Source organism: Panthera uncia, chromosome E3, assembly GCF_023721935.1.
Source record: "Panthera uncia isolate 11264 chromosome E3, Puncia_PCG_1.0, whole genome shotgun sequence".
Classification (NCBI taxonomy): domain Eukaryota; kingdom Metazoa; phylum Chordata; class Mammalia; order Carnivora; family Felidae; genus Panthera; species Panthera uncia.
Window position 1 is genome coordinate 11,720,699 of NC_064815.1, and position 14,405 is coordinate 11,735,103.

At 49.4% G+C, this 14,405-nt stretch overlaps 1 protein-coding gene across 1 annotated transcript in view; it reads left to right on the plus strand.

Annotated features, from left to right (window-relative positions):
- The first annotated feature begins 683 nt into the window (after positions 1 to 683).
- The window catches only part of EEF2K (eukaryotic elongation factor 2 kinase), a 63,130-nt gene continuing 49,408 nt past the window's right edge, over positions 684 to 14,405 (plus strand). The window contains exon 1 of the mRNA XM_049639150.1: positions 684 to 1,079. The gene's annotated coding sequence lies outside the window, so the exon portion shown is untranslated. The remainder of the gene's footprint in view (positions 1,080 to 14,405) is intronic.

Sequence of the window (14,405 nt, forward strand, 5' to 3'; positions counted from 1 at the left end):
ACAGGGTTGGTGTGAAACTGGAATGAGATAAATCACTCAATAAATATCACTTATTATTTTTATATCTGAAATTATATCTGAAATAAGAGCTGTGCAATTTCTAAAAGTTTATTAGAAAAGTATCTGGAAGGATATAGTATCAGCATGTTCACAGTAGTTATCACACGTTTTGTATCCTTTCTTCTTTATGGCTTTCCATATTTATCCATTCATTCCACAGGTGTTTATTAAACAGTTACTATATGCCGAGCCCTGAGAGTTAGGAATACGGCAATTTACTGGAATGGCAAGAAACGTCTACAGGGGATACTAATCAAATAATCGCACAAATAGCTGCAATTGTCGTAAGTGCCTACGTTTTAACAAAGAAGAAATCAGGGGAAAAAACAATTTCGGATAAAAATATTTTAAGCCTTCACATGGAGACTCAAACAATGAGATGGATTTCTAGAGATTTTGGAAAGGACTTCTCGAATTACCCACCGGGAGGGCGCCCCTTTCGCGGGTGGGTGCTAGGACCGCCCCCCACATTAGGTCCGGACGCCGTGTAGTCAGCAGGCGGGGAGGTTGGCATTCAGCGCGGGTTGTGCACTGGGGCCTGGAGACTTGCGTGGCGGCTGCAGGAGCGGTGACCGCCACCGGGGGGCGGGCACGTAAGTGCTGCGCGGTGCGCCCGGCGGGCCAGAGCCCCGCCCCTGCCCGCCGGCTGGTGCCCCAGCCCCGCTCCTGCCGGGATCCGACGTCCGTTTCCCTGCGCTGCAGCTGCCCCAGCTCCGCCGACTGTCGCCGGCGCTCCCGCCCCCGACACGCGTCCTCAGCGCCCCGGGATCGTTCCAGCGGCCCATCGCGCCCCGGGATCGTGCCGGCGGCCGCCGCGCCCCGAGATCTATCCAACCGCCCTGCGCAGCCCTCTCTGCCTCCCAGGAGCGCCTGCCGGTGCGCCCTGCTCGCCGCTCCCCGGGACTTTCGGGGGGCCCGCCCGCCCTGCACCCTGGAGCACCGGGCCGCGAGCCTCTGCCAACTCCTCTGGTTCTTCGCGGCCGTGGGCAGCGGCTGCGGTGCCTGTCCGCCCGAAGGAGGTAAGTGCGGGCCGCGTGTAGCCAGGCGGATGGGGGACCGGGATCCGGCGCTGCAGGCCTGGCGCGCCCGGGTGCACCGGCTCCCGGAGCGCGCTCGGTCCGAGCCTGGAAGTGGGGCGGAGGCGGCGCAGAGTGTGTGAAGCGCTTCTTCTGTGGGTTCAACTCTTTGGGACTCTGTGTTTGCTTCTGTAAAAGCGGGGAGTCATGCAGATTAACGGCAGTGTCTGTTGGGAAAACACTTGGCACGCCGTCGGCAGGGAGAGGCAGTTTGGGGGCCTCCGCCCCGGGCTCCTCAGAGCCCGTAGAGGGTGGGGGCGGTGCTGCCTTCCTGTCTCCTGCGGGGCCCCGAGCCGCATGCCCTACCCTGGCTCCTGAACAAGAGGCCTGAATTCCTGGAACCCCGAGGACAGCGTAGACGCGCCCTTGCTGTATTGTTGACTGCGGGAGGGAGTTTGGGTGTTGGCAGGCTCCGCCGACATGTGCGCGGAGGGCCGGGCATTGATAGGCGAGTGGAGGCGCGGGGGTGGAGGCCTCTTGGGTAAGTCCCGGCCTAGATCCGCCAGCACCCGGGCGGAGGACTGAGGGGAGCCAGCCCGGCTGCGCCCTTAGTGTGACAGATGGGCCGCGTGGGAAGGGGCCGCTACATGTGCTGTGGGGACACTCTGGGAGCCTGACTTCTGGGCCCTTGGCCCGGGACGCTGCTTGCCTGGGGCCACGGTTTCAGCCAGGAAGTGGAGTGACATAGTCCAGCCCTATGATTTTATAGAGGAGGAAACCGAAGCCCAGGGTTGTCTAACAGCCAACTAATGCGCAAAAGGGACTAAGCGCGGACCCTTAGAGCAAGCAGGTGGGAGCCAGTTGTGCCCGCTGTGTGGAGGTGCGTGGAGGGGGGAGGTTACTGGGAGGCTTCCTGGAGGAGGTGATGTTTGAGCTGATTTGGAAAGGATGCCTGTGGAAGGAGGTAGGGTTTAGAGATAGCGTATGCACACATTCATTCCTTTGTTCATGTATTAACTCAACAAATACGATAAAGCTTCTAGACGATGTGGATTCAGGTGTGACACAGTTGGGATGGCCATCCTCCTTTGAGTTCCCTTCTCAAAGAGGGGTTTGCAGGGGTCAGGGGAGGCAGAAAGTCAGAGCCTAACGATCACTTAAAGTGGTTTCAGATTGTGTAGGATCGATTGTGTACATTCTGCGATGTACACTTTCTCTCTTTGGTGCTTTCGGTGAGGGCACACTGCTTTTTGGCTGATTGAGGATGTAGCCCTGAGTTTATTTTAAACCGTTTTTAATGTATAATATGGCAGAGATGGCGATTAGTCCCCTCTTCCAGGGGTATCACCTGACTGAATTTCCCAGGCTCCCTTACAGTTTGGTGGGCTGTGTGACTGCATTTTGGCTGATGGGATGTGAGCAGAAATGGCGAGTGCCCCTCTGGAGCTTGAACCCCAAAAACCTCCCGCCCCCTCTGTCCACATTTACCAATGGAGTTGGAGGGCTCTGAGGGCCTAGGAGAGGGCAGAGCTACCAGACGGGAGGAGTCTGGGCCCCTGAATGACTGTGGAGCAGAGCCCCACCCCCCTTTCTGCCTCCCTTGGGGGTCCATGTCTGCTGAAGGGAATGGGGCTCCAGTAAGCTCTTTGGAAGGTCTGGGGCTGTGCGTGGGGTTTGTTGGCTGTGGCCTTTGCATCCGGGTGATCTGGCTGGGCTGTTTCCCTGGGGAAGGGCGTCTTTAAGGCCTTTTTTCTCACACTGGTCAGATTCCCCAAAGAAGTCTTGTCCAGTCTTTGGCAGGATTGACAGCCAGTTGCCGGGACACGGAGAACATTGTGGGAGAAAATGGAAGGTCAACGGCAGAAACTTGGATTTGTTCAAGCTCCTTCTCTAGGAATCACTCTTTCTGACCCAGCTCTTAAAGCTGAAGCAGAAAAAAAATTGATGGTTGGGACTATATCCAAAGTAATGGCTGGACTGATTAAAAAATAAAAGTTTTGTGTTGGAGAGATCAGTTCTGCTGACCAAGAAGCTGCAGACTGTTCCCTTAGTAAACTGAGAATATTCTAGAAGAAGGTGATTATGGTGGCCACCACAGGATGAAAGCGTTTTTTGTTTTGTTTTTGAGAGAGAGAGAGAGGAGAGCATGTGAGTGGGGGAGAGGGACAGTGTGTGTGTGTGGGGAGAGAGAGAGAGAGAGAGAGAGAGAGAGAGAGAATCTTAAGCAGGCTCCATGCTCAGCATGGAGCCCGATGTGGGGCTTGATCCCACGATGCTGGGATCATGACCTGAGCCAGAATCAAGAGTCAGAAGCTCAACCAACTGAGCCACCCAGGTGCCCCTAAAGTGCCTTGGGTATTTGTTGCTGGATTGAACCCTTGTAGACAAGACTGATGGGCACAAGCAGAAGGCTCTGAACAAAGGAAACAGCGAGTTACTAACATGCTGATGATAAAATAGGAGATGACGGTCTCTGGGTCCCCAAAACCCTAGGGCTAGGAACACCCAGAGAAGCATTTCAAATGGCTAGAAAGTCAGAGGGGTGGACAAGTGTTCAGATCTTCAGCTGTGACACTTTCTCGCCCTAGCAAGGACTCCACAGGTGGAGTCAGCTGAGGAGAATTTCTCTAGGCCATTGGTTCTGGAACTTAACTGCACATTATCAGAACCACCTGGTGAGCTTGTTTAAACACAGATTGCTGGGCCCACCTCCAGAGTTTACTTCAGTGGGACTGGAGTGAGGCCCGAGAATCGGAAAATACCATGTTCTGCTGCTGCTGCTACTGGTGGTCCCATGACCACACTTTTAGAAGGACTGATGTAGCAAGTGATGGCGAGTAAAAGCCCTGGATTCAGCCCACACTGTCTTCACACCCAACTACCCCACTTTCTAGCCATGTGATTTTGGGGAAGTCACTTAACCTCTCTGTTCCTCAGTTTCCTTGTCTGTAGGATGAAGCTAATAGTGCCTACCTCCTGGGCTTCAGGGGAGGCTCCCTGGAGGAGGCGGCATCTAAACAGAGCTGAAGGATGAGCAGAACAGTTGGCCACGGAGGGCAGGCCTGGCTGTGTGCCAGGCAGAGGGCACAGGGAATGGGGAACCTGTGTCCTCCAGGGAACTGAGAGGAACTATGGTGTAAGTGCTTTGTAAGTGACACCAAAATGCTGCAAATCTGTTCTGTGCTACGTGTCTCAGGGCAGGATTGCAGTTGAGGGAGAGTTGACCAGGTTGTGGAAAATGGGCTGCCTGGAAGCAGCGCCAGTTACTCCTGCCCACATTCCATTGGCCCGAATGCAGTCACATGGCCCCGCCTAGATGCACAGGATGCTGGGAAATGTAGTCCGTGGTGGGGCAGGGGAGCACAAATCTGTGGTGGAGAGCTAGCTGTCTATGCCACAGCAGCTTTTTATGGCCCTTGGCCACCTCTCTTACCTTTCCTTCCCTGCTTACTCTGCTCCGCTTTGTAGGATGAGTGAATTTTACAGATGAGGAAGCTGCGGTTCAGAGAGGTTAAGTAATTTGCCTAATGTCACTCAGCTAGTAGTGGCAGAGACAGGACTTGAACCCAGGTCTATTTGTCCTCAAAGCCTGTTGGTCCAGATCGTAGTCCTGGGTGCTTTTTAAGGGCCTCCCTATGATCCAGGTTTTCCTAATCAGGATCTCAGCCATGTCTCAAGCTAACTAAGCCCCAGATGCCTTGTAATTATAATGGCATAGTCCCTCCACTCCATGCCTGCACTGCCCATGATCTCCATAGAACTTGCCATCTTTTCTCTAATTACTCATTCATGCAACATGCATTTACATAGAACCTGCTGTGTGCCAGGCATTGTGCTCTTGGCTCGGAGCTGGCGAGGAATAAGACACAGCCCCTTTTGTTCCAAACGTTCACATGGTTTGGCCACCGAGAGGCTATGTAAACACAGAGTTCCCCTGAGAAGTGAGACACGCTGGATCCCTGGTCTGACCTGCCAGGAGTACAGAGTGTCCCGGGTACATGAGAAGGGTGCCCAGCAAATGATTAAAAATTAAATTCAAGCTCTCTTGTGCATTTTGTAAACCGAAGCTATAATGACAATATTATGTGCTTAGTATTCTAAAATGTGTTTTTCTGATTTTTAAAACAATAAAATTGCCTTTGCTCCATGACAGTTTTATATGCACAAAGCACGGCGTATGTGCCGCAGGGATCTTTTTATGAGCCTCAGCGGAGCAAACGTTGACTTCTCTCCTTGGGTTCAGCCGCGGGGTGCTGTTCTCATCAGTGAGTAAGTTTATTTCTTCAGTTCAAAAGAAACACCAGGACCGGTATGCATGGAGATCTGCTTTTAAAGAGGAGAGGAGGGGGAGTGGGTCAAGAGAAGCTCCTCGAGCTTCCGCCAGAATCATTCTAAAGTGGGGTTTCTCGGAACTATTAACATTCTGAGCTGAATACTTCTGGGTTGTGGGGCCTGTGCTGTGCACTGTAGAGTGTCTAGCAGCATCCCTGGTGCACTCGGTACACTATTCACTAGATACCAGGTGTACTCGGAGGGTTGTGACAACCAAAAACATCTCCAGACGTTGCCAAAATGTCTCCTGAAGGGGCAAAAGTGCCCCAGTGTTTAGGGCCACTGTTCTAGGCTACATTTGTTTTCCATTGCTCCTACAGCAAATCACCACACGCTTAACACAAATTTCTTATGGTTCTGGAGGTCAGAAGTTCAAAAGTCAAGGGGCACCTGGGTGGCTCACTCAGTCGGTTGAGTGTCTGACTTTGGTTCAGGGCGTGACCTCACGGTTTGTGAGTTTGAGCCCCGTGTCGGGCTCGCTGCTGTCAGCACAGAGCCTGCTTCAGATCCTCTGCTTCCCCCTCTGCCCCTCCCCTACTCACGCTCTCTCTCTCAAAAATAAAAATAAAACATTTTTAAGAAGTTCAAGGGGCACCTGGGTGGCTCAGTTGGTTAAGCGGTCGACTTCAGTTCAGGTCATGATCTCGCGGTTCATGAGTTCAAGCCGTGCTTCGGGCTCTGTGCTGACAGCTTGGAGCCTGGAGCCTGCTTTGGATTCTGTGTCTCCTTCTTTCTCTGCCCCTCCCCTGCTTGCTCTCTGTCTCTCTCTGTCTCTCTGTCTCTCAACAATAATAAACATCAAATTTTTTTTCACGTTCAAAAGTCAAGGCACAGCAGGGCTAAGTTCCTTCTGGAGACTCTAAGAGAAATCTATTTCCCTGCCTTTTTCAGCTTCTAGGGACCGACTGCATTTCTTGGCTTGTGGCCCCATTCTCCATGTTCAAAGCCAGCTGCATAGCATCTTCAAATCTTTCTCTAGGACCCCTGCTTCCATTATCATGTCTCTTTAGCTCTGACCCTCCTGCCTCCTTTTTATAAGGACCCTTGTGATTATATACAGTACATTGGATTTTCAAGGAGAATCTCTTCATCTCAAGATCACATCCCCAGGGTGACTTTTACCATGTAAGGGAGCATAGTCACAGATACTGGAGATTAGGATGTGGACATCTTCTGGAGGGCCAGTTTTCTGCCCACCACATAGAATGTTCAGCCTCTGGGTATAATGGAAATGCTTCTGGAGAGCCTGGCAGGAGGGAAGTGACTTAGGGAGTGGGGCTTGGGGGGTGGTCACACTAACAGCCAATACTTTTGAGCTCCAGGTCTCTGTCAGGCATTACATGCCGGATCTCACTGACTCCTCAAACATATCCAGGGGTTGGTATTGTTGGTCCTCTGTTTCACAGATGAGGACACCACCTAGGGGAGACGTTCTAGAAGGAGTAAAAATTTGAGCTGGATTTTGAAGGGAACCAAGGGTTTTGGCAGCAGGTAGGAGAGGCGTTTCAGAAAGAGGGCCCGTGGGGTGCCAGGGGCAGGGAGGTGGGAGCTTGGTGTGAATGGTTCTTCAGGGCAGGGCAGGTGGGTGTAGACATCTGCAAATCAGTCCTTTTATCCTGACATTCTCATATAAAGTCTCTCATTTTTCGGGGCGCCTGGGTGGCTTGGTCGGTTAAGCGTCCGACTTCGGCTCAGGTCATGATCTCACGGTCCGTGGGTTCGAGCCCCGCGTCGGGCTCTGTGCTGACAGCTCAGAGCCTGGAGCCTGTTTCAGATTCTGTGTCTCCCTCTCTCTGTGACCCTCCCCCGTTCATGCTCTGTCTCTCTCTGTCTCAAAAATAAATAAACATTAAAAAAAAAAAATTTAAAGTCTCTCATTTTTCCACAATAGTTTAAATATTTTTTCATGAGCACCTACCACATGCTGGGGTTATAGACATTAATAAGACACCGACATGAGCTCTTCACCTCTGTTACTATCCCCACCCTCAGTAAATAAATAAAACCCAGCCCAGAAAGGTATTTGATTAGCACCATTGAGTCCTGCCAGGGCCAGGTGCTGTGGGGGACACAGACTCCAGGAAGGCTCAGCTTACCCTTAGGACAGCACTTTGGCTCCTAATGGGGAAGCTGGGATTCAAACCAGGCCCTGCAGCTGCAGAACACAGCTTCTCAGCCCCTATTTTGGCTTTGATTTTTATTAAATTTTTCCACCAGATTTATCGAGATATAATTGACAAATAAAAATTGTACGTATTTAACGTGTCCAACATGATGGCTTGGTATACATATGTGTTGTGAAATGATTACCACAGTGAACCTAATTAACATCTTTATCGACTCACATAGTTACTTAAGTTTTTTATGTTTGTGTGAGAATAATTAAGATCTTTTCTCAGGGCACCTGGCTGGCTCAGTCTGAAGAGCATGGGACTCTTGATCTCCAGGTCTTGAGTTCAAGCCCCACTTTGGGTGTAGAGATACTTACATAAACTTTAGAAAAATCTATTCTCTCAGCGAATTTCCAGTATACAGTAGAGTATTACTAACTATAGTCGCAGAGCTGTACATTACATTCCCAGGACTTACTCATCTTGCACAACTGAAACTTTGTGCCCTTTGACCAACATCTTCCTATTTCCTCCACCTCCCAGCCCTGGACAACTACCATCTGACTTTCTGTTTTTATGACTTTGGTGTCTTTGGGGGTGTTTTTGTTTTGTTTTGTTTTGTTTTGTTTTTCGTGAGATCACAAAATGTTTGTCTTCCTATGTCTGGCATATTTCACTGAACATAATGTCCTCCAGGTTCATTCATGTTTTTGCAAATGGCAGGATTGCCTTCCTTTTTTTAAGACTGTATAACATTCCATTGTATATGTACGCCAGATTTTCTTTATCCATTCATCCATCTCTTAGGTGGTTTCCATACGTTGACTATTGTAAATAATGCTGCAGTGAACACGAGAGTGCAGATGTGTCTTCAAGATAGTTTTTCCTTTCTGGTTTGAAGGAAACTGAGGACTCCTGCTACAGCCCAAGATACCCTTGGAACAAGCCGGGGGTGCAGCCCAGGGCATCCTGCCCCTGCTCACCCCTCCTCCCCAAGGTACCCCATCACAAGCAGGCTGTCACTTCTTTGCCCAGCAGTTCCTGTCATTGCCAGATAAGAGTCCATGTCGAGTACATAGCCTGGCACCTGGGACACCGGAAGCTGTCTACATGTGTTACTTATCTGTCTCATTTCAGTAAAAATTACGCATCTTCCATAGGAATGAAAGTATCTTCCTCTTTCTTATCACTCATTTGCAGCACAAAAGCCACATCTTTGCTTATCTCCCTTGGTGAGATGAACTCATGCTAACCTGTAAGAAACCCATAGCTCCTTCTGCTTGGTGGAATAAGACAGCATAATTGGCATGAGATCTAAAGGAACCAGGAGAGGACCTGCCAGTCTGGGAGTGGTGGAGTGTGGAAGGGAAGTGGGAAGTTAGAGGGAAGCTCAAGTCTCATTTATCACACCAGGAAATCAATATATAAGGACCCAAATAGGCAAAGTAAGAAATGGCAGAGAAACCATGTTATTTAGGGATGTGGCAGTATCTACCTGAAGTAACATCTAGAATAATTGGAAGTGGTTGCCTCTGGAGGTGGGAAGCAGGGCTGTCCTGTCCTCTTGCAAAGGTTGTAAACTAAAGTTGAGCAGTACCCCACCTGTACCGTTATACACCATGGACTCAATAGGAAAATGCCGTTATTTTTAACCATGGGCTTTACTGAAACTTTTTTAATTATAAGAAATAATACACAGTGGCTCTAAGTGCTGGCTGGGTTTTGGACTCTTCATAATGCAGGTGAGAAAAACCTGTGTATAATCAGCTAAGTCATCCCCAGACCCCCTAAAAAGGGGCAGTGTCAGGCATGTTTGGATTCATGGTCTCAAATGATATCACCACTATTTGTTTCTCTAAATCTCTTGTTCTGCTTTCTGCCAATCGTCACCTTTGTTCTCTGGTGGCCTCAGCCCTGTCTCTGATTCACATCCTACACAAACGGATGCTCTTCTCTAGTCTCTCAGACTGAAACCCCAGGCTTACCTGGGATTGGGCCAGATTGGTTAGCTTGAGTCACATGCTCACCTGTGAGCCAATCACTGTGGCCAGGTGCCTGAATGCTGTGATTGGCTTAGACCTGGGTCATGTGACACACCCTGTTCCTTGATGGTGCATCTCCAATCACAGAACATGGGAGCGGGGGGAGGGACAGATCCTGGAACAGAAACAGGTGTGTGACCCAAGGTGGCCCCCAAATCACCCTGTTTGCCGCGGTGCAATTGACGACCCGGTGGGTTCTGCCGTGCTGGGCATGTGGCAGTGTGTGTGCGCTGGCCACATCACGTGGACAATATCGGCTCTGGGATGCTGACTCCTGGGAGTGGCCGGCAGTTCACTTCTACAGGTAGCGAGGCGGCCCTGGGTGGGGGGCGGGAAGGGAACCCCAAGGAAGACCAGAGGTCACTGTGGCCTGGCCCACAGGCCTTGACCTGGACATTGCAAACATTGTTTTCTGTCCCAGCCACTGCCAGAGGAACCTTTTATAGCGAGACGCAGTAAGAGCAGTGGTTCTCTGGCCAGAGTCTAAAATAGCCTGTTCCCCGAGGACCCCTGAAGAAGCTTGGCTTGGCTGCTAACCAGGTATCCAGGTTACCAGCGTGGCTGGGACCCAAGGTTCAGCCCCCTTTACTTAGGATAATAAAAATGGTGATGATGATAATAGTTCTGTGTCTTAGTGCTTGCTCTGTGCGAGTGCTGTGAGGTTAACGGTGAGAATACTGCCTCCCGCATTATCGCAAGGAAGCTAAGGCTTGAGAGGTAATGTTACACAGCTAGTAAGAGCAGAGTGGGGGCTTGAAGTTGGGTCTGACTCAGAATTCCACCCAACTACCTCTCTATACAAATATTTTCCCAGGGTGTGTCAGGGACTCGGAGGGGAAGATGTGGGTTCCAGAGCAAGGGCAAAGGAAACCTTCCAGAGAATCCTGATGTCTTAGCTGGGGTGCTGCTCTTGGTCTCAGCCTCTTTGCCAACAGGAGCAGGCCCCTGTGGGCCAAGGGAAGCCCAAGTCGGATGGAGATTCCTGGGAGGCCGGGGCTCTGGCTGGTGTTGGCACAGGCATCGTGGGGCTGAGTTATGGGCCATTGAGGGCTCCTTGCCTGCCTAGGGGAATCCGGCAGCCTCCAGGGCCCAGTCTTCCTGGACGAATGTGGGAGTAGTTGCCAAGTCTGGACTCTGGACTAAGGCCTTGGTTTTCCCAGGCTGATCCTATCCAGGCATTGACTTGTCGTAAGAGATGTGATGTGACTTTTTGGGGGAGAGATGGGGTTACTGGACTAGACAGAATTAGCAAGTAGTGTGGGGGTGGATTATAGTAGATATTATAAGTTGAGATAGTCAAGTCTGAAGATTGTGAGTCCAGGGCTGTTATACTGGCCCATGATGGAAGATAATGCTGCCCCAGGCTCCCTCTGTCTCATGGATCTGCCATCCACAGCATATGGTTTCTTCTTCTTGGTTAAATATAGCTGCTTGAGTTCCAGCCATCACACCTCCATTCCAGCCAGCAGGAAGGAGGAAGAGTCCAGAAGGGCACACTCCCTGCCTTTAAAAACTCTTCCCTAAAGTTGAAAACAGCCCTTCTGTTTATATCTGCTTGGCCAGAACTTGGACACATGGTCACACCTAATTGCAAAGGAATCTGGGAAGGAAACTGGGAAGGAATCTGGGAAGGAAACTGCAAAGGAATCATGGTCACACCTAACTGCAAAGGACCTTATTTTGAGTGGCCATGTGTTTAGCCAAAAAACCAGTGGTTGTTATTAAGGAGAGAACAGCTGTTGGGGGACAGTTTGCAGGCACTGTCACAGCTGCCTTAAGAGCAAATTTATGACAACGGAAAAACCATAAAACATCCTCGCTCAGTTCTGGAATACGCATCACGTGCCTGCTGAGTGCAAGGCGCTGTGCCAGGCAGGGTCGCAGCTGCTTGTCTGCAGCTCCTTTTGTTTCCCAGGGTCAAGGAGAATGTCGGGTCTGTGGCTCTGGTCATAATTACCCTGTGAACTGGCTCTGGAACGTCAGGCCACTTCCCCTCCCTCAGCTCCCCTCACAAATGGGGACGTCAGCGAGCTGAATTAGTTTAGTCCAGGTCATCAGCGGCACAGCTGGGGTTTGTACCTGCGAGCAGGCTCTTAGCCCCTGGACTACACTGCCTGGAAGCCTGTGGGCTGAAGCTGAGGTTCTGGCCCCTCCCCAGCACCATCCCAGCCCCCAGAGGCCAGTGACCGGGCTGGGTCCCCTGGCAGCCCCAGACACCACCCTGCCTTGGTCAGCAGAGGTTCTGGCCAAGGGCTGACGGGGGCAGAGCAGGAGCTGGGGCTGGGAGTGGCCGAGAGGGGGAGGAGTGGGCCCAGGGCCCAGGGCAGGTTTTGGTAACCAGCAGGGTCAGGTGGTTCAGGCATTGGCTCCTGACCGTGACTCTGTCCTGCCCACAGGGTAAGAAACAACTCTGCAGTTGATACCTGGGGCGGCCAATTTTCAAGAAATCCCTGTGGGTGGTGCCTTAAGGGAAAAGAATGAAAAGGAAGTAAAGCAAAACAAAAATGAGTGGAGTAGAAAATAGCAGAGCACGTTGTACAAAGTGAGGCTAAGTACAGCTTCCTCACATTTTAATTTGCATTTTGTGTGTACCAAGTTAGGATAGAAATATATTCCCTGCTATGATAGCTGTTAAGAAAGTGCCAGAGCCTCAGATCTAGGAGGCTGCCTGCAGATGGAAGGAGCCATTAGATTGATCTAAAAAAGTATTACCTTGATCTAAAAAAATTTTTAAAGTGTTTTCGTTTATTTATTATTTTATATTGAAAGCAACTCAGCTTGTGAGAAGTTAACACAGTGTAGAAGTGTACAAAGTTCTTTTTTTTTTTTTTACAGATTTATTTTGAGAGTGTGTGTGTGCACAAGTGAGGGAGGGGTGAGAGAGAGAGAGAGAGAGAGAGAGAGAGGTTGGTTGAGGGAGAATCCCAACTAAGCAGGCTCCACACTCAGTGTAGAGCCCATTGTAGGGCTCAATCCCACAACCCTGGGATCATGACCTGACTCAAAATCAAGAGTCAACCACTAAACTGACAGAACCACCCAGGCACCTCTGTACAAAGTTCTTCAAAGTTCCCACCACCCCCACCTTCCAGCTTCCATTATCACTGCCATCCCTGTGTTGGTAGAGCTCCTAGGGGTCCTTGAGGGAAGTCTCAACCCATCTACAAATGTCCTTTTTCTTTTCACCATAATAGACCTGATATTCTTCAACTTGCTTTTTATTTAAAAAAAAATTTTTTTTTTAATGTTTATTTATTTTTGAGACAGAGAGAGACACAGCATGAGCAGGGAAGGGGCAGAGAGAGAGACACACACAGAATGTGAAGCAGGCTCCAGGCTCTGAGCTGTCAGCACAGACCCCGACGTGGGGCTCGAACTCACGAACTGTGAGATTGTGACCTGATCTGAAGTCGGACGCCCAACCGACTGAGCCACCCAGGCGCCCCTCAACTTGCTTTTTAAATGTGACAGTTTTGTGGGGTGCCTGGCTGGCTCAGTCAGCAGAGCGTGTGACTCTTGATCTTGGGGTTGTGAGTTGGAACCCCACATTGGGTGTAAAGATTACTTGAAAGTAAAATCTTAAAAAACATAAGTGTCACAGTTTTTTCTGACTTTTTTTAACCTTAGCTTTATTAAAATATAATTCTCAAACCTTATAATCTATCCATGTAAAGTACAATTCAACGGTTTTTAATATATTGGCAGTCATGCAATCAAGACAGTTTTAGAACATTTTCACCAACTCCAAAGAAACACGTTAGCAATTGTTCCCCATTTCCCGCCCCCGCAACTCTCCCCTCCCCCATCCATAGGCAATCACTCATGTACTTTCCATCTGTATAGATTTGCCTTCTCTGGGTATTTCGTGTAAGTGGATTCATTCAATACATGGTCTTTTGTGGTTAGATTCTCTCACTTAGCATGATGCTTTTAAGGTTCACCCTGTGTCAGTCCTTCCTTTTTGTGACTATTATAGCATTCCATTGTATGGATACGCCACATTTTGTTTATCCATTCATTAGCTGATGGGCATTTGGGTTTGTTTCCCCATTTGGCTATTACAGATAACGCTTCTATGAACATATGTGTACAAGTTTTTATGTGAATGTTTTCATTTCCCTTGGACGTGTACCCAGAAGTGGAATTCCTGGATCATATGGTAATTCTGTGGTTAACTTTTTGAGGAACTGTCAGACTATTTTCCAAAGTGGTTGCACCATTTTACGTTCCTACCAACAGTGTATGAGAGTTTCAATTTCTCCGTACCCTTGCCAACATTTGTTATTTATTGGGTTTTAAAAAATTGATCCCTCCTAGTGGGTGGCTTTGACTTGCATTTCCCTAATGGCTAATGATGTTGAGCATCTTTCACGGGCTTATTGGTCACGAGTATATCTTGTTTAGAGTAATGTCTGTTAAAATTCATTCAAGCCCTTTGCCCATTTTTTATTTGGGTTATTTGTTATTTTATTGTTCAGTTGTATAATATTTATTTTGAGAGAAAGAGAATGTGGGAGAAGAGCAGAGAGAGATGGAGAGAGAATCCCAAGCAGGCTCCATACTCTCAGGGCAGAGCCCGACGCGTGGCTCGATCTCACGAACTGTGAGATCATAACCTGAGCCAAAATCAAGAGTTGGACACTCAACTGACTGAGCCACCCAGGCGTCCCACAAATGTTTAGTATTGCTGGTGCCTAATTTATCTGTTCTTTTGTTGCTCGTGCTGTTGGTGTCATATCTAAGAAGGCTTTGCCTAACCCACATCACAAGATTTTCTCCCACATTGTTTTCTAAGGGTTAAGTAATGTCTTAGCTTTTATATTTAAGTCTTTGATCTATTTTTA